This window comes from Pinus tabuliformis, chromosome 6 (assembly GCF_031772625.1).
Source record: "Pinus tabuliformis cultivar Carrire ecotype Pingquan chromosome 6, CPIR1, whole genome shotgun sequence".
Lineage (NCBI taxonomy): Eukaryota > Viridiplantae > Streptophyta > Pinopsida > Pinales > Pinaceae > Pinus > Pinus tabuliformis.
Window position 1 is genome coordinate 1,622,293,400 of NC_142292.1, and position 20,000 is coordinate 1,622,313,399.

The 20,000-nt window shown below is 34.6% G+C and overlaps 1 pseudogene; it reads right to left on the bottom strand.

The window, feature by feature from the left end:
* Positions 1-20,000, bottom strand: part of LOC149265111 (protein LEAD-SENSITIVE 1-like) — a 69,946-nt pseudogene that overhangs the window by 28,147 nt on the left and 21,799 nt on the right.

Below are 20,000 nucleotides of genomic sequence, written 5' to 3' on the forward strand. Positions count from 1 at the left end.
TGGGAAAATTTAGTGCTCAAGCCCTCAACGTAGCTCCCTGAGCTCCCTAACTGTGCAATATTTTTGCTCAGTCTAAGCCTGGACTACATATTGCGTACTCTCAAGGCTCAAGCTTGGCCCTTGATTGCCTGAGTTGTGAAATTGTGCTGTCATTGAGCCTCTCCAATGGCCTACCACTTGGTTCCAACTTAGTCAGTGGATCATCATGCAACATCTTAGACTAGGGGTTTATCAGAGTAATGTCGTCTTGTCATGAGTGTTGCAGATGCAAGAATTTTATCATGGTATGGAAAGATGATGAAGAAGGAGATGGAGAAGGAGGACATGCTATAAGACATCGAAGAAGCTGAGGAGATAAGATGATCATCAGACAAGAAGACAAAGGAACGTTGGACTATAACAAAAATACCAAATATGGGGACCGCACAAAGACTCCATTTGATTTACAACCTTTTGGAGGGTAGATATGAAGAAAAAAGCATATCTGCCATGAATATGAAGTATTGGATACATCCCTTATTGAAGACAGAAAGAAAGAAGCAATAAGAAGGACAACCTAGCGATGCCACATCATCATGCAGACCATGTCATTAGTGTCATGTCATGTCCTGTTGCGAGTCATCATATGTTACATCGTTTTTGTGGATTATGTAATTATCTATTCAAAATGTATTGTAAAGTGGAAGTCCAAAGGACAAATACAAAATATGAAGAGTCATGAAAAGTAAAAAAAATTTAGGAAGTCAAACAGTCACGAGGGCAGTCAAAGAATCACAAGGAGGTAAAGAATCACCCCATTGGTTATATATACACCCTCATTGTATGAGCAAAGGACTTTTCACCTTGGCTTCTCTCATAAGGCATTAGAGAGATACAGTTAGTACTTTTAGGGAGCAAGTCATGGCTCTAACGCTCCACTATTTAAGCTAGTTGTGTTCATTGTATAAATGTGTCATGGAGCTTTTACTTAATAAATGAAGCTCGATGGCCAACACGTTCTTCATGCATGAATTATGAATGTTTATAAGACTGTTTTGTGAATGTTTGATTGATGTTTGTTTTTCACCTATACTAAAGTAGTTGAACTATTTCAGTTATTTTAGTGCTCATCGTATTGAAGATGTGATGTACTAGTTGCGATGACTGTCGCATCTTTTTGGACTATTCTGCTAGATGTTAGACAAATCTTTTTGCTTGTATTGGTTGCATGACCATCACATCTTTGTGGACTACTCTGTTGAATGTTAGACACATATTTTTTATTTGCATGTCTCTATAAGGCTGGTACTACTACCTCGCTCTTAGGGGCTCACCTCTTTTTCCCTCCATAGTAGAAGAACCTTGACACACCTACAATTGAACACTCACAAGGCATACTCACTTGCTTCTTAAATTCACATATGTGATCCTCTCTCTTGCTAACAACTAAATCCAAGGAAAATCTATAAGAATATATGATGATCAAGCCGATACTCTGGATGAGGCTCCTATTCCAAATGGTGTGAGATCTAATTGGGACTTCACTTCAGGGAGACCCCCTTAGTTGACGGATTTCCAACATTGTCAATAGAACTGAAGCATGATTATGAGAAGTATCCAGGATGATAAATCATTCCTCAACATTGCACAGTGGAGGAATTGGAGAGCTAGGCGAAGAACCCATCTCTAGCCTAGCTAGTTAAACTTCCACATCAAGCATGAAGTCTCTGAGCTCATCTAACCTATATTAGCAGCCCAAGGTGCAATGGGAGCTATGTCATTTGAATCGAGAGTGATATGAATTTCATGAAAAATTTATTCCTCCACAAGACAAATTTCCTCATGTATGTTGGGGGGTGTGCCACGGGTGTGCTGGCATGGAAGCTACTGGCTAAAGATTTTGTTCTAAGGTGTGCGTTGGACCTCCCTAGAGCTTCATGATTACCATTTCCATGCTGAAAATGATCTCTCCAATGCCTCATGGTTGTCAAATCCCTCAACATGTCACATGGAATGGGGTTGGGATGATAGGGGAGCTACATGAGGTGACCATGAAGGAAAGATATTATAATAATTTTCTAGTCAGGCTACACTAGCATCAAACTCAGGACCATACCTTTCCCTCTGAAAAAGCTGACAATGAAGGGGAGGAACTCAAAACCCAAGCAACCAAGCAAGAGTCTAGATGCATGGTGGGAGAAGATAGGAGTAGAAGTGAAGGAGGAAGAAAAGCTCAAGCCACAAGTCAGTGATGAAGGACTTGTTGGAGAGTTCACAAATGCCATGGATGCGTATACCACAGCCTTACTAAGGAGACTAGGCCTCCCTCCTCGGAGGTGAGGCCACATAAATGTGCATCAAGTAGATGACATGCACATGGGATCACAAAGGGAAAGCGAATTAACCATAAGCTCATTTAAATCACCATATAACACCCCAACGAGAGTAGAAATACATCTAACAATAGTTCTTATTATTATTTTTAAATATATAACTATAAAATAACTATACTTACTTTTTTATTATTAATATTTTATTAATCAAAACCCTTTAAATTTTGTAATTCTTTTTATTTACCTATAATATTAATATTTTATTAATCAAAACACTTTAAATTTTGTAATTCTCTTTTATTTACCTATAAATTAATCAAAAACATTTTAAATAGATATTTGTTTTATAAACCTAAATAAATATTATTTTAAGTTTCAAAATTTTGAAAAACCATATACATTTACTTTAACAAAGAATCAATCCAATACATTTAAAAACAAACCAATAAATATGTTAAACGATAATCTTAAAATCATTCATATATATATATACAAACCAATACATATGTTAAACGATAATCTTAAAATCATTCATATATATATATATATATATAATTGATAGCGCATATTAAGAACAAAGGAAGTATATAGTTAAACCGTATACATTAATTAATCCAACACATTAAAAGCAAACTATATTTGAAACCTTACATGAATTGATCAACACTTCTAAGGGCACATATATTTAGACTGCCCTCCATGACTTTGGAGATATTACTTCCACTATTTATAACGCATTCCACTCACATGTTAACAATCTAGTCCTCTGAAATCATATGCACACATTTCGATCTGAGCATGACACAAATCCATCTAGCATCCACAACTAAGTTTCAATCCATTACACACAATTAGGTCACAGAGTATCTAATACCACCATTTATGACCTGAAACTTCTGACACACAAACCAATCTAGAACCCACTACATGACCAAATAAGACGTTCAATTTGTTTAAATTCCAACACAATTTATCCTTCTATTTGAAGACTGTTACCACTCGAAAAATTTACTTTCATGGAGGATGGGTCAACTATAAACCATCATGTTACTTACGAATTGGGCGTAGCACTATTGAGAGATTCTGTGCCGTTAATGGAGCTCTTGTCCTTGCTTGTTGCTTGAGCCACTGGAGGCTTACTACCAATTGAAGAATCAAGACATACAGCCAAATCCTCCACTGATAGCTTAATTTTATCAACGCGAACACCAATATCTCCTTTATATCTCCGTATAGCAAAATTTACAACCGTCCCGAAGGCCAAGCCTACTGGATCAACAGCAAATATAACTCCATACGCGTACTTTGAAGTTAAACAATAACGAGCAGCACCCATTACAGCACGCAGTACTGCTACTTGTCCACTTCCCGAGTCATGACTTTCAACAATGAATCCTGTCTTGCAGTATATTGCGAAGTCCTCACAATTCATAGATATTACATCATAGTTTGCAAACCCATTTAGAAGGAGGTACTAGAATCACTGTTTCTGGGAGATCTGATTGTGCAAGTGTGCACGTTCCTCCGCGGGCTTGTGCGAAAAAGACAGTTTTACTAACACCATACTCAAATCGATGCACAGCTCCTCCCTCAAGAAAGCAATCCAAACAAGAACGTGTTACTCCATTATTTCCATTTTGTAAGCCGCAGTTGCCGGTTGGATTAGTACAACTCAGATGTTGTTTTGGTATTGAACTATAGACGAATGAATTAATTAAACTGGCCCCGACTCCCAGTTCTTGGTCTGACCCTCTTGTAAAATGGACCACGTGATTATCCCCGACATAAATCCGTGTGGAGAAACCCAGAAAGCATAATATGTGAGATAAGTTAAATTGGAGAAATCATACAAAATGCATATACATTGATTGCTAAATAGATCAACAAAGCATGGTTACCAAATAAAATTCAAAATGCTCTACATCCAATACTCTATATATATATATAAAATAATTTATAAACAAACTTTGAGAATAATGATAATTAATTCTGTGTAGATAATAATGATCAGGAAGTGATTAATTGATATTTTTTAACATTTTATTTCTATTATAGAAAATGAGGAGTTAAGTATTTTTAGATCATTATAATTTTGATGACTTAATAAGTCAAGAAGGTTAGATGTAGTCTGGTAAAGGTATAGGAATTGATAAGAGCGGATATGAGTCAGAGCCCCACAATTCGAGAAAGTGTTTTTCATCTTCAACCTTCTTAGTATGGATAAGGTGAGAGACTCTTTCCTCCCAAAGTATTTTCGAAATTGACCAACTTCAAGTTTCACATTGAAGCTGATGAAAATTAGTTCTTATCTTTTCAATGTTTATTTTTAGCACTAGTTAAGATAGAAAAATAATTCTAGTAAACTTATAAACTTAAATATATTACAAACTCAAACGTATTTTTTTTCAAAATATTTTAATTAATAACCATTATATTTTAAAGAAAATTGATTGCGCACATAGACACTCTATAATCTAATGTGGGGAAATGAATCAGTGTGGGGAAATGTTGTCACATTACATTTTAAAAATAGTAAAACAATATTTTAAATTAACAAATTAAAAATAGGAATAACAAAGGAAATTAATGTTTGTAATAATTACAATACTTTAATTTTATAACTTTATATTGAGATATAAAATAACTGAATGTAAAAAAATAATTACTTTTTAGTATGAAGAAAAAAATGTAATTTCTTTGCTCCTTAACAAGGAGATGATAAGAAATAATATTTTTGATAATACATTATTCGTAATTCATTCTAATTTCACTTTATATGTGATATTTAAAACAAAAATATATTAATAACAAAAAATATTTTTGTGTCAACCATATCCATATTAAATAACATAATTTTTATCTATTTTCTATAGAGAAAATCAATGTAGTTTAAATTCAATTTTCTCATATATTTTCACTTTTAATAACTAGAGAGATGTGTAATTTATTTCTTTTTTTATATAGAGTTGATATATAAGAGTTTAAAAATATTAATAAGAAAGAAAAATTTAACATGCATTATTCCATTAATTGTTGCTTTCTAATTCAATATATGAGGGAGATTTGTAATTCCTTCCATCCTTAATATAGATTTGATATTTAATATTTTAGAAAATATTTATGATAAAAATAATTAGATGTCTGCATTTATGGAAGAAATATGAGGGGTATGTTTTAACATTTTAATGCCGATAATGTGCATTATAAATAAAATGTTTCAATGTGAATTACATATATATCATATCAGCCTAGATTCATCTTCACTCAGGATATAATAAGTATTTTAAAGATCAAATCTTTTTTCACTCTAAAAAAAATTTATCTCTCAAAAAATTTGATCTCTCCACCAAAATTAAAATAGATATAAACTGGTTCTATTTCATTTAAATTTTAACTTTTATAATAATCTTATAAACTTAAACATGTTATTTTTCAAAATTGCAAAAAATATTATTTAATGGCCATTATATTTAAAATTTTGAAGAAAATTAATTCCACTTCATCTGAAATTTAAATTTTCTTTGCTACTACGTGTCTCAAATTTTTTTTTATAAACTTAAACATGTTAATTTTCAAAATTGCAAAAAATATTATTTAACGGCCATTATATTTAAAATTTTGAAGAAAATTAATTCCACTTCATCTGAAATTTAAATTTTCTTTGCTACTACGTGTCTCAGAATTTCTTTTGTTGAATAGAAGAAAGTGTTCCAACATATGAACGTACCATTCCAAATTTCTCACCGTTTGTGGAAGAAGCCCAAAAATAAATAATTAAGATTTGTTGCTAAACTAGTTCTTCATTTTTTAAAACTGCAAACTTGTAATTTTGTAGCATACTTTAATATCAAATTCACAGTTTTTTTTAGCAACTCCATATATTTGAACATGCAATTTACTGTTATCTATAGCTCTTTTAAATATAGCGAATCTGCATCAAAGTTGAAAGCTCACCTGGTGATAAGGTCAGTCGGATACCTAAACAGAAATGGAAAATAGATTTCCAGTGGAAGTAAGATTCATGTCGAAAGCGAACATAAAGATTATGAGAAGCAAACCATAACCCAAATGTTCTAAGGAAAAAATACTTTAACACGAAAGAAATGCAGTTTGGTTGTCTCTTTCAAAATAGATAAAATCTGATATTTCAAATTATATTTTCTATTTATATTAAGTAAGGTTATATATAAATATATTTAGTGTTGTTTCAACATAAGTAGACTATCTTGGACATATAATTATTTAGTTGAGAGAATATCTCAACAACACCCTAATCTAGGAACATTTAGATATAACAACCCTAAAGAATAGGAACATACTCCTTTACATAGGAAGTCACAACTGAGACATTACATTTTCCAACACTCCCCCTTAATGACTACTTGTCTCGATTTCAATTTGCAAAATCTAGTTGTGGTCAAACATAACAAAAGAATATGTTGATGTCCATATAAAGAAGCAACCATCTTCTAGAATGCTTGGGTATCAACCACTGCAATCACCCATCTACTAAGATACCCTTCGCATACATGGTTCTATCAGCCATTATAACTGCATATATGTACATGTACATGGAAATCTCCCTCCATCATCATCATCATCATCAGCATACATGGTTCTATCAACCATTATAACTACATACATGTACATGTACATGCAAATCTCCCTCCATCATCATCATCATGGTTCTATCAACCATTATAACTACATACATGTACATGTACATGCAAATCTCCCTCCATCATCATCATCATGGGTTTTATGAGATTACCCATAACCATGCTCTAGGTTTTATCATATTAACCTCAACCATGCCAACAAGGGCTCTCAGCAAGCAAAGCTCAAATAAGCCACCAAGTCTCAACTCTGCCACCAAGGCACTCAATTTAGTCACTAAGGCTCAACTCTGCCACCAAGGCACTCAATTTAGCCATCAAGGCTCACCCTCAACCATGCCAAGGATTTGATCATCTAACCCTAAACCATGCCTACAAGAATCCCTGTCCACTTCACTCTCACATGTGGTTTCTGGCTTACCACAAACCAACACTGCACAGTGGTTTTCAGTTGATCACAAACTTGCAATTACAAAGTGGTTTTAAGATTACCACGAACTTTATGGGGATACACATGCCTTACAAGACTTACAACACAACTCCAACTTTTGAAGTGACCAGGGACATATATTACAAAAACCACTACAAAACATCATAGACTTATTTACTAATAAATGTATATGATACTTAATACCTCATGAGCCTATTCCACAAACTCACACTAATTCACACAAACTTAATTATCCATCATCCTCTAATCTTTGATGCTGCTATCTTGAATTTCAGGACAATAATTGGCCAAACTAAATTTCACTCGATTCTTTAAACCAAATTTACATTAATGAAATGACAGTTTTAATCACTTGAATCACTAAAAACAACGATGACACTGACAATTTCTGCAACTGTGCATTCCTCACACGGGACATTACATATCTTTTCTTGTGGTGACCTGCATCAAGTGATGTATCTGAATTCTCAACACTCGTTGAAATATATGGGCTATACTCAATACTACGGATTGGACTCCATATCCCTGGCTGTACATGTTCCTGTACCTCCAAGCACATGGTACGAGGCAACGCTTCCACCGCAGAAAGTAATATGTGTTTGTTTCCAAGGTCCAGGCTGATAAAATCACTTAAGGGCGTGGTGATATACATTCTCAATGGATTGAGAGCGAAATGACCCAACGAGAGTGGACTAACGCTCAGCTGATTTCTCACACTCGACGACTCTTTCTCTCTCGGCAGCTACAAGCAGGTCTTTGTAAACCCTGACGAAAAATCAATCAACCACAACCTCCTTTAATATTGTGTCTCCAAGTTCACCACCAACGGCCCAAGTCAGTTAAGACTGCCATCAGAGCCAGGTCCACACAGTTTAGGGCCGTAATTGAGATTTCCGGGGAAATTGTATTGAACAAAGACATCAGTCAGATGGGGTAATATCGACTCCCGCAGCTCAACGCACAAGCAACACTATGCGCGCCACAATCGGCTCTCCATCGTCGGCCGATTTAATTCTCAAAACCAGTCACATGCTCCCCTCCATCGCTATGAAGCCCCATTTTCTCCAACTTCTCCTTGGCGAGCTTTGGCGCATCGGGGCTACTCTTGACGAAGGGCGGGTAGATCACATAAAGAAGAAGCAGAGCCACGATCAGAGACACCAGGCTGGATACCTGACCCTAGCAACGAGCTCCCGAAGAGAGCCACGAACTGGTAGGCAACGCGATTGTTGAGCCCCCGTTTTTATGAAGCCATGGTATTGGATCCCTAAAGTCCGAGAAGACTGCCGCGAAGGTCAGGTTTTTTGTGAGCACCACGACACCGCAATAGTTCACTGCTCAGGGCTTTACACTCGCCAACAGATCTCCACACCAGGGCTATGGTCTAACTCTCAGGTATAATAAGCCAACATGGCAGATACCTGTTGCAGAATGTTTTCTCTACACGCAGATCATTCTGGATTTGATCTGTGGATCGATTTCTTTAGCTAAAACGCATCTGATGGTCTCTCCCAACAACGATAAATCATTCAACAAACTCAAGTAAAATGCACACTACAAATATATTCTCTATTCCCAGCACTCCTATGAGGGAGGCGGATGCCATGCCCGTACGGGCCCTGATACAAAGAAAAAATTTGATACTTCAAACTCTATCTTCTATTTAAATAAGGTTACTTATAATATATTTAGTGTTGTTTCAAGATATAGGTAGATTATTTTAGACACACAATCATTTAGTTGAGAGAATATTTCAACCACACACCAATTTACGAACATCTAGATATAACAATCTTTAACAATAAGAACAAACTCCTTTGCATTGAAAGTCACAACTGAAACAAGTAGGAATTACATTTTCCAACATCCCTATACGCAAAATTGTTAAACAAAAATAAAAATACCTCATACATGAATGGAAAATTAGATGAGAGTACCAAAATCTTTCTTCAACACGATTAAACGATAATGATAATTGTTTAGAAAGCCAATTTAACATATGATTTTTCTTAATGATTAAATATAGTTTGAATAAACGATATTGATAATTGTTTAGAAAGCCAATTTAACATGTGATTTTTCTTAATAATGAAATATAGTTTGAATAGTTAATGGGATGAATGTTATCCTCCCGCTTAAATTTTTCCTGTAAATTGTTTAAAGCTGTTTGTTGTGAAGTCCAGTCTGAATAGGTGCAGGCCGCTATCCTCCTCTTAAATTTTTGTGGCATGTTTGTTGCTAGTAGACTAATTAATTCTCCTCGTTTAGTCTAATTTAGCTTTACCTGACAAAAAACTATTGCATGTGGATATGAAATCTGAGATAGACATTAACCGGCCCGCTCATGAATATTTGAAACCCCAAAAGCATACAACCAAGAAAAAGTGACTTCATGAGTTATAATGGATGGCCATGTCTCAAAGAAAGCACCTTTTTGTGGACAGTAAATAAAGCGATAAATGTGGAAGACTCTTCTTCAATTTCTTAATCCCCTTTTCACACCATGGATCCACATCCCAAAAAATGTCATATTGTGTGAGATGATGTATGTTTTGCCATGTAGTAAAAATTCTTCATACAAAACACTTAATATCCGATACAAAACATTAAATTTTAGTATGGAAAGAAAATAAATTGCACGGAGTGTAAGAGAAATTGTGTTAAGGAATGTATATACAAAATTGACAGGATGAAGTTCATATAAGTTAATATATATGAACTTATGAATTTTGAAGGTTTTAACTTACAAGAAGATAAAATTTAGAAATTTCATCGTTATATTTAGCTCAAAAGTATATCATATAAAGATAGATTCCCCATATATATATATATATATATATATAATTATTTATATAAAAAAATAATTAATATTTTTAATTACTTATAAATAAATTTACATAAATTTAATGGATATATTTTAATTTACTTTTTTTAATTATTTTGTCATTTTTTCTTTATGCAAATGTTCTTTTTTTCCTTTTTATTTTTTATTTATTTGTTTATGCTTGAATGTTCATTATCCTTGTGAATCCAAATGGAAACACAGATAAGGAATTCATCTTTCACAAACCACTTTTCCTAAGCAGGAAGTTTATCCCCATAGCCAACTCAGTGAGTGGTAATGATTCCATGACATTGTTGATGACCAACAATATATCATGTAGAAGCAATGAATGAAAATTAGGCACATTGCACACTAGCTAGAAGATAGAGAACTCTTCTTCACATTAAGAGGGTTCATAAAGCTTTTGCTAGGATACATTAACGAATAGATTAATACAAAGTTGTGAAGAAAACTCAAGCTTGAAAACATTTTTTCATAACTTTTGCAAAAATATGTAGAGACTATACTGAAGTGAATGGAACTAGTGAGGATTGTTCCCTGAAAATGCTACTTCTAAAGGTACAACAATACTTCATCAATTATATAGAATTGAGATACATTGTGATGGTGATATTTCAGTCCCTTCATGTGTTTTTTATTTTTCTAGAGTGCTACTTAAAATTGCAATGAGTTTGGGTAATTAGGTGAAAAAGGAAGTGGCATATTGTTGGTTGTTGTGCTATTGTTCAAAGTTAGGAGAAAGCAAGAAAATTGGAAACTAAAAGGAGGCTATGGTTAGTACCCATAAAAAACTTTAAAAAGGTCCTGCAAGAGTGCTACAACCAAAAAGCAATGCAATAGTACTACAACCAAAGATTAGAAGAGATTAAATTCACAGAAGGATTGATTGGTCTTAAATACAACTAAAAGTAACATAGTTACTGTTTCCAAGAAGATTAAAAAATAAATTCAATTAGAAAAAGACTTCACTACTGCTAATGTGACTATGTAATGAGAGGGTATCTAAGAGACTTCTTACTAGTCTCTTTACTCAAGTCACCCAATATTTCAAGGCATCTTTCATACTAGATATCCTTGATCTCTTTTTTAGTTGCTAAGCCTAATGCTTTTCTTAGATGTGCTTGCTATCTTCCTTTAGCTCCTACATGTTGTGATTAACTACTTTCCGCTTTATATAGTTTAATGTGCATGAAAAAGACGTGCACCACTAAGACTTATTGATAGGTCACTAATCCTAGTACAACTCCAGATCTTTTTTTCATTTTAATTCATTATTAGCGTTTTAGTGATGCTTATACATGCCGAAAACTCCAGGTCTTACACAAAGGCATCATTGAAAAAACTAGATGGCACTATATTAGGCGTTATTGTTACATGCAATGGAATAATGCAACCACTTTGAACATTGAAAGGATAAAGGATCCAAGCTTCTATGAAGTAATAACACCCACTCATTAAATTAGCATCCTTATGTAGTACACCATATAAAACATGTTTAAAGTTATGAATGATTGAATTACAATCTACTTGTCAAAATTTCAAATCATTTACTTTAAATAATAGTCAACATTGCTTTCAATTAAAAGTTAGGGAAAAAGAACATATTTTAACATTTTATCTCATTTATGTTGATTATCAATATATGTTTGAAACAATGTTAATACTGAGAGAGGGGAGCATGGGGGGTTCGGGAGGGGGCTGGGGGGTTGAATCAATATTATGGCTAACTTAAATTTTTGTTCTAATTTATACTTCTATTCAAACTTGGCAACCATCATGAGTAATCAACAACATATCATCTGAAGCAACATAAATCAACACATGAACATAAACACCATTAGCAACGTACACATGAGACACAGAGGTTTAACGTGGAAACCCTTCTAGGAGAAAAACCACCAAAGCTTGTTTGTTATTTGATGTAAAAATAAGCTCCTATTCTATTACATCAAATTGTTTGTGAGCCACCACTCATAAGCACCAACTCCCTTTGATTGCTTACTAACACCCACTAGTAGGAAGCACTAAGTCCATTTTTTTGTAGACACCTGATCAACTTACCAGAAGCATCAAATGAAGCATCAACTTCACGTTGCAAGCACCAACATGTAGCTCATTGGATTTATGCAAGCACCAACTTATAGAAGGCCCCAATCCCCAAGCTTTTTTCATATATCCATTGAGATGAAGCACCAACTCCCTATATGTAGGCTCCAATCAACACTCAATATGGAAATCAATACACTGTAAATGTAGCCATTGCCTCTTTTCAACTCTCTGTTGTCCCTTGTAGCCTTAACATTACACAACCCACACAACACTTTGCTCTTTGCTCATTTTGCTTATTCAACCGCAACATACATTTAGGTCTTCGGCCTTAAACAATTTTGTAGCATACTCAACACTTTGTTCTATGCTCTTAGACCTTTTCCTCAAGCACTCTCAGCCTCTCTCTTCAGTGTAGGTACTCGCAACCTATCTCTACAACCCTGGCACTCTTAGACTCTCTCTTCAACATATGCACTCTTGACCTCTCCACACATCTCACTCAATAATGTTTCCTTCCCCCAATCACATTATTATAATCCTTGGTTTTGTTCCATTGCAACATAAGAAACAATGTTATCTTTCTCAGCCATCACTTTGCCATCCACGCTACCTATGAGAGTACTCCAACATCGCTTCATGTACTTCATAATATAGGATTTCCTATTCAAACTTATAACTAAAGCATGGCTTGTTGTCTTGTTGTATTGTCCTATTACGCAAGCACTACACCTTCATTAACTCACAAAATGGGCACACAATGTTCTTCCATGTCAACAATCAATTCTTCTACGCCTAACAATCTTTTCAAATTAATTCTCCATGGCATGCAAAGAAGCTCAGAGGTCTCTTGTTTCCTTTAAAGACAAGCTCCATTGATTATTCCGCACAATCGTGGTCCTTGCTACCTTGACATAGTGTTTCTTGACAATTGCAACTACCAACAGTTTCCAAAGGTTTAGATATCGACCCGTTTAAGCTTCAATATCCATACATAGTGAATGGTCAGTTTGGTGTAACAACTAAATATGGAGGAACCTACCAAGTGAGCTACCGTCTCATTCAAACTCCACAGATGCATGAATATGGTGCAATGCCACATTTGGCACCCCTGCCCGAAATCGAGGACTTCTCCCAAAGCTTTAAACCCATCCATCCAAGTGTCCAAGAACTTTATTAAAGGCCTAAAGCCTTTTTAATTCGATCGCCGCAAAACATATTACCTTTGCTTCCCATTTTGAAATTATATTACACACTTTTTCAATTATGCCAAAATTATTTTAGCTCCTTATTTGTTAATGCCTAACCTATTTATCCATCAAAGGAACAAGTGTTGTGACCTCCAGCTATGCCTCTAGGTGATAAACTTCTTCCCTAGTTTGTGAGGACTTAATTCCTTTTATAAACTTATCTACGCCCTTGTTCTTTCACTGCATGTATCCTCGTGTTGGCACTTAGACCATAGCTCTCAAACTCGATGTTATCATTTGTGCCTCCCTTGTAAACTTTCAAGCTCCTCTAAGAAGGCTTAGCTCTCTCATGGGGTCCGAACGACACATGCACCAGCCAATCAAAAACTTGCAAGGATGAGTTGTCTCGTTGGGGTCCTCCTACAATACCATGGGCCAATAACATTGCTTCCAAGTTGATCTATCTTTGACATCGCACACATCATCCTGTTGCCTAGTCAGCTCGACACTCTCTCTATGTGTTTCTACAAAACCTTCTGGGCTCTAACTAGCAGGATGACGTCATGTTGACATCACATTTGACCAATAATGTGCTGCCACCTATCCCGCTATAAGAGAGGAGAAAGAGAGGGTCCCCAGACCTTGGTTTGGCGAGCAAAACCTCTATAAAAATTTGTTAATGGTTTGACCTTGAGGAGCGCCAGTATTGCAACAAGGATGTTGCAATTCCTTGGCTACTAGCTTTACTTATCAACCCCGGGTTTGTACAAAGTTGGAGGTGATAGTGCTGTATGCACAAGTAAAAGTGATGGTTATGCCTGTTATCATTGTTCACCTAGCGAGAGACCGTTGGGGTTCCAAGCCAGACTTTTATAGAGTCAGAATAAGCTTGATTCTTTGATGCAAGAAGGGAAAATCTACTCTAAGAGAGTTACTCTACTGCAGTAATGGAAAAAAAACCAACATGTAATGCTAAACCACACTATACCCTAATTGACCATTTAACAAGCTATGCTAAGAAGAATTGCTAAATCAACACTAAACAAATGCTACTATCTAAATTGTAGAAGTAAAAAGCATCAAACAATACTAATGTGCAAGAAAAGAAACTAAACTAAATCTATTTTCACATTTTTCTTTTTTTTTTTAGGCAAAATCAAGTATGCAAACTAATTGTTCTTATGGTTGTGACAGGTGGATGGAAGGTGTTTGAGGATGGCTAGAAGGTTTACGAATTGGTTGGATGGTATGGAGGGGTCCTAGGAGGCTTTTTGTGACTTCCTAGAGGTTTCCCATCAATTCAGCCTCAAAACAGGCCGTTTCAGGAAAACTGACAGGATGTACTAGAAACCTACAGGATGATCATGTAGGAATTACAGGAAACCTGCAGGATATAGCCGAGAGCTAATTGTGAGGTCTTGGAGGTGTTGGGAAGCTTGAGAAAGGTGTGTGATGGGTGGGATGGAGTGTTAGAAGGTCTAGGAGCACTCAGGAGTCAATATCCAAGATAAGAGATGGCTAGATTCACTCAATGTATCTAGGGGAATTTCAATGAAAAATGATGAAAAACTAGTGAGGGTGATGGTGAAACAAGGGATGGCTAAGGTGGATGAAGTGGAAGGTGGTTGTTGGTGATGAAGTCTTGGTCTCCTTCTGAGGTACCTTCTCTGCTTAAAACATGTGTGTCTTCCAACAACTATGTAACAAGATATATTTTCATAAACTAGAAAAACATGAATCAATTGCCTATATTATACATGAAGAAAGTTACCAAAGGGAATGAAATCATGAGTGATATCTTATTGCAAAAATGGAGATGGAAAAAGATGATAATAAAATCTTCCTTGCAACATGAACCAAACACTGAATCAAATACAACAAACTTATAACAAATAAAATACATAAATAATATAAATATAATGTAAATGATAATAATGAGAAATAATAATTAGTTAAGTAGTCATTAGGTTAAAGAGGCGTGTCTAAATGAGACATGACTCTTCATGAAGAGACACTTGCGTGATATATAAGCAAGCCTCTCGTTCTCATTTGTTAATCATTATCATTCTTATTCATTTTTATTTAATATAATATTTGTATCCTCATGGATATCTTTACATTCCAAGTCTTTTGGAGTAATTAATTTGTAGAAGGAACTTTGTTTGCTTCATTTGGTATCAGAGCAGTTCGGTCCTCTAGGTTGCTTAACAGGTGCACATAGCTCGTTCTCCTATCCAGGTCCTTGGCTATCGAAATTTGTCAACCTTTTTGCCGTACAATTGAAGCATTTTGCTCAGAATTTGGGAATTTCTCCTTTTCTCCGTTTTTCTAGGCCTTTGGCCATATTAAAAAAAAAAATTAACCAAAAAAATATATATAAGTAAATAAATTAAAAGAAGTAGAAGAAAAAAAAAAGAAAAAGAAAAAACAAAAAGGATACAAAATCTCATACCAAGTATATTTAAAACTTTTTACGTGGAGAAGCCCGTGGTTTTAAAAACAACCCATGGTAATTGCCCATGGTATTTTAAAAAGTTAAAGGAAAAAGAAAAGAAAAACAAAAATAAAAAAGAATACGTTTTACTTTTTACATGGAGAACATTTTAACGGGGATTTTAAAAACAACACATCATAATAGCCCATGGTATTTTAAAAGTTAAAGAAAAACAAGGATACAAAAGCTCTTACGTGAAACGTAAATATTACTTTTTTCAGGAGGTTTTCAAAACAACCCATGGTAGTAGCCCATGGTATTTTAAAAGTAAAAGATATTTTGATAACATTGGAGAAAAAAGGTGTAATCTAAATAATTCTAATCGTTCAAATCTAAAGATTGTGAATGTACCAAGAGTCACATTTCATCCAAATTTTCTGAGAAAAAAAAAGTATTATTATAATTATAAAAAAGGATACTATATAAGCCTTATATAGTTACATATAAAAGGAAAAGTGGGTCTCAAAAAAGTATATTTAAATTTTATATAATTATAATTTTATAATATATATAAATTAAAATTATATAATATATATAATTTATAATTATATATATAAAAAAATTATTATTATATAAAAAAATTTATTAAAAGAGTGAACAAAAAGAAGAAGAAGAAGAGGAGAATATTTGAAAAATATATATAGAAGAAATAAGTGATATTTTATAATAAAAATAGCTCCAGTTGACATATTGTTTACGTAAAAACATCAAGGAAAAAAATGGAGACTAGTAATGAAAGGTTTCCTGAAGCCCGTAGTATATGTGTTTGCACATATTTTAACATCAAAGGATCACTCGCAAGAAGAGACATCACAATCTCTATCAGTCCTACTGAAATAAGTAATTATGTTAGTCCTAAATGTGCTAATCAATTGGTGATTCCTGAATCAAATATAGTTGAAACAAATATTTTTGGCAAACAACACAATATAAGCAATTTACACCTAAATATTGGAGATTATACTTTTACCTCACAATTCACCATGAAAACCTTATCTTTTAACGATAGTGACATTGTTTTGGGATCACCATGGATGAAAACTCTAGGTTCCTTTATTCTAAATACTAAGAATTTTTTTTTAACATTTTCTTACAGGAAGAAGAAAATAACGCTCCAAGATGTTACATTGAAACCTAATTTAGTAACGCCAGAAGATATATTGGATATTTCAAAAGTAATTTCTCAATAAGGTAAAAAAGTATTACAAAATATGTAAAATGAAATTGACAAAATCACTATTGACAAAAATGAAGAAGTTTCATGACTTAGAAACCATAGTGAAAAATTGCTGACGCAAATTAAGATACTTAAGAAGGATAAGAAGTCATTAGAAAACAAGGTACAACAACTTATCGAGAAAGAAGCATCAAATGTAGGAATTCAAGTTGATGACAAAACAACAAATACCAATCGAGTGAATATGACAACTCAAGAAGACAAGTCAGTTAAAGAAACGACACACTTAGATGTTGCAGTTTAGACAATGAACATCCCAAGTAAATGTTCCATAGCAAATTCAACAACATCTTCGCCAGAAAAAAATATAAAAATTGGCACATGCCCAGTAAGAAGAAATCAAACCAAAAAAGTTCCATATCGACATCCAAATCATGAGAACAGATGAATCAACCATGCCACATATTTGAACCAGTCAGAACCAAGACAACAAATTAATGGTTCAAAGAATAATGACGTAACATCAATTCCATCTTATGCTGACAAGTGGTTACAAAATTTTAGTGATCAAAATGCTATACAGAAGATTAATCTGGGATGGTCTGATCCCTTCTCAGTGTGACAATTCTGTTTTTCACTAAGAAGATCATATCAGCTTGTATCGACGAAGATGACTATTCCAAGACAGAAAGACATTTGAAGCCAAAAAAGAGATTAAGCCTTTTGTCATCAACAAGCTTTGAGGACAAAGCTTTTTGAGGAAGGAGGCAATGTAATAAATAAAATATATAAATAATATAAATGTAATGTAAATGATAATAATCATAAATAATAATTAGTTAAGTAGTCATTAGGTTGAAGAGGCGTGTCTAAATGAGACATGACTCTTCATGAAAAGACACTTGCGTGATATATAAGCAAGCCTCTCGTTCTCATTTGTAAATCATTATCATTCTTATTCATTTTTATTTAATATAATATCTGTATCCTCATGGATATCTTGACATTCCAAGTCTTTTGGAGTAATTAATTTGTAAAAGGAACTTTGTTCACTTCAAAACTCCAAAGCTCATACAAGAACTAGAAATCTATGTTTTTGGGGCTGTTGAAGGGTCTCTTCCTCAAGTAATGGTCCCAGAGGGAGGAAGTAAGGTCAAGACACCTGCTGAAAACTTTGTGGTGATCCTTTTTCTCCTTGCTAACCTGCTACTTGAAAGAAGGCACAAATGGAAGAAAACTATCACACAACCAATCTAATATACATTGTTGTAATGGAAATTCATCTACTAAGCAAATGAACAAATAAGCTATGAATCTACACTAGCATACATGTACAATAAAGAGGAGTCTTGGTTGCTAGGGTTGGGCCCTAACCCAAGAGCTTCAGCCCTCTAAATTAACTCAGTGCTGGCTCAAAACAAACCTCATTCTTATTACCAAAACAATAGATTACATCAAAAAAACTATCGCAAGTCTTGCAGCTCGAAAATAGAGTAGAGTTTTACAATAAAAATCTGAATCCTACTAAGGTCCTAGGCCTCTCTACTTATACATCTGAGGTCTCCAATGACTTCCTTAAAATTAGGGAGGCTTAGCTCCCAATCTCGACATAAACTGGTTCTTTGACTTTTACTTGCTCGGCTTCCTTCTAGTCCTCGTGATTTGGTTGTTTTCACTCCGAGCTGATCGAGGAATATTTGAATGGAGGGGTAGTAAATGAGGAGCATTTACCTCCTATAATCCCTCTCCCTTATCCCATTCAATTTTTGACCTTGGTCTTTGCCAAAACTCCTTGTTTTTCTCCTTTAATCTTGCATTAAATGCACATTATACCACAAAGCAAAATATCCAACTCTAACTCATATCAAAAAAAAAATATAATCAAAAGTATGCATTTAGTTATGAGAATAGTTGGTTTGACTAAACTAGGAGGTGAATTAATGCCCATATAATTACCCAATGATGAGGCTCATCTTCACCCCCTACTAATAGTGTTGCTGATCGTCTGAGCAACTTAGTCAATATCCATATCATTCATGGCTCTGGCAGCCTCTCTGACATCCCATGCCTCTGTTGTGGTCTCGTCTTCTTGTTCATAGAAGTATGCTTTCTTTTCTACCTCTTCCCACTGCCTCTTTTCTTCTTCTTCTTTTCTCCCTTCTAACATCCCCAAGGGTAGTGGTGGGCTGAGTTTTAGGCCTATCCAATTGACCTTCAACCTTTGCATAGATTGCTTATACATAGGTGTCATGTTGAGTTCCTCTATCAATCTTTGAGGGGAGTGATATTCTCTTATCTTTAAGCTATATGGAAATGTGTTCCATCTCCTTAGGCAAGCATGTATACTATCATCTCCTAGCAGCCTAAACATGTCCTCAAAATGTGAAATTGCTTGCTCTTGGGTAGCAAGATATTTAGGTGCCAACTGAGGATCATTTGCAATCAAATTATGGGTACTGATGAGGGCCATGGCATTTGATTGTTCAGCTCTAATCAAAAGAGGTTCAATTTTCTCTCTTGCCAATATCCTTTTCATCTCTGCAGCTCTTGACTCCTCATGGTTCATCCATGATGCCAAATCCATTAATTGTAGATCTCTTAGTTTGGCATTGGGGTCCCAAACATTCATGTCTATGAGGGCCATGTTGTGCAAATAAAATTCAGCCATTTTGGCCCTATCCTCTAGTGTACTTTGATCACAAAGGTCAATAAACTGCCTGTAGTCCCAAAATGGCATGGTTCCCCTCTGTGCTAGTGTATTAATCTGAAATTGCATCCATTTTTCTTTGAGGTAGAGAGCATAGGATTTAGTTGGCATCCTACATTGGATTGCCTCCAAGGGGAGGCTGGCCATACATGCTAATTGGTT